We start from the raw sequence: 2001 nt of genomic DNA on the forward strand, positions 1-2001 counted from the left end.
GAAGTTTAACAAATGGCTGTAGCCATTTGTTTTGGGAGATGAGAAAGAAATGCAATTGTTTCCTTGCTAATGGCACTGCACTTGGCAAAAATAGGTCTGCAGTCTGCAGAGGTAGGGAGAAGAATGGGTGCCGTAGTAGCTCAGCGCTGCTGCTCTGGCCTGAGTTGTCTTAGACGTGGACCAACCATTTACTCCATATTACACAGAAGAGGGCGGATGTGAAACCTGTTCTCTTAGAAATCAGCAAAAATGTTTCAACTGAATTCTTGGGAAAAACAATTTCACCTACAGGAAAGATCAAGACAATGAAAACCATCTTTTCTCATACCTTAAGGATTTAAGCCTTAAGAAATATATGAAAAATGGTCAATAAACAATGATGCCCCACTTTCTTGGTGCCCAGCAGTTTGAATGGTGATTTTTTCTGACTTTCAAGAGCATGTCAAACAAAATAACCATGGAAAGAGAATTTTGCTTAGTTTCTTGCAGTCATCCCTGTTTTCAAAACTATTCATCAGTTTTCAAACCCCAGTAAATGGTCAAGAAGTCAGGCACCGCAGAAATATTTTTCAGCCAAATTTGTACTCTATTACAACACTCACTCCCGCGTATTCCTTATGTTTGGAACATAACATATCTAGTTTTCTAGAAGTCTTCACTCAAGTTTTTCCAATGCTTCCACATGGGGTGGCTGGATGGGGGATTTGCCGCACCTAGCCTTAGGCATGTAAAAGATAGGAGTTCTCCCTAAACATTAGATTTAGGGTCTATAGCTAATGGAGGGAGAAAGGTACTACCATGGTTCATCTCACCTGGAAAGAGGTATTTAAGATTGGTGGGGTGAACTGCTGTAGAGATGTCTGTTTCTGCATTAAAATAAGAAGTAGTTTAAAGAACATGAATAAGCTTTGGATGTCAAATGCTCATGAAGGAAACCCACTCTTCTTGATCACCACACACTATGGAAGAGGTAACAAATGCCAAAAGCATTGTAACTGTGAACGGATGTCTTTTATACTAAGGCCTGAAATGGTCATTGTTTAAAGGAAGAACAAGTTGCCTCTGTGGCACAATTAAGGCTTGCATACTTAATTTTTAATCGATAATAAAAAACAAATCTAAAGTGTCCCCATCCATGAACTATGCAGCACAACAGAGTGACACATCTGGCACTGGTAGTCAGAAATCCAGCCAGTTTTAGGCCTCAGTTTCTACCAGCAAGAGGAATTGTACATATCTCTTTCAATTCATAGGCACAAATCTGTGCTCTAATAAATTTTAGGAAGACAGACTGATAGTACATGCATCAGAAATCTGGATGCAGGTGAGTTTGGCTCCAACTAAAAAATAAATAAATAAAAATTGAAAAAGTCTACTGTTTAAACAGAGTACAAATTTAGTTGTGACAGTGCCAACAATCCAGATGGCAGCGTGTTCCAAATTGAAATCTGTGTTTGGCACCTGGATCCTAACGGCAGCTGACTTTCCTTTCTGCTCTGAATCACCCCAATTGCACTGTCGAGCTAGAGAGCATGCTAAGCTTCTGCCGCAGCGCTCTGAAAACCAGGACCCCGGTGTGATGCGCCTGCGAAGCAGCACAACGCCAAATACAGCATTTGCGCCCCAGAGAGGCCTGTTAGATTTGTACCACCAGGCCAGCTGAATACCGGCTTCTTTCATGCCGTCAGTTAAATTCCCCCCTTTCCTTTCGGGAAAGACACGCTGGGGTAGTGCAGGCGGTGAAAAATGCTGTCACGCGCATCCTGCTGGATGCTCCTCTTTGACGGACTACCCTCATTCCCGCTGTAAAATTCCGCAAGCGCCGAGTGGCGCCACAGCGTACGGGAGGCAGAGAGATTTGGGGGCGGCTGAGAGATTTGGGGGGGGCCCAAACCAAAACAAAAGCCACCCACCGAGGCGAAGGGGAGGAGCCGCGGCGGGGGCTCGGTTCTCCCCGGGCTGCGCCTGGCAGCGCGGCAGCGCTTTGCCAAGTGGCAGCAC

The sequence above is a fragment of the Apteryx rowi genome, unplaced genomic scaffold (genome assembly GCF_003343035.1).
Source record: "Apteryx rowi isolate R43461 unplaced genomic scaffold, aptRow1 scaffold_398, whole genome shotgun sequence".
NCBI lineage: Eukaryota > Metazoa > Chordata > Aves > Apterygiformes > Apterygidae > Apteryx > Apteryx rowi.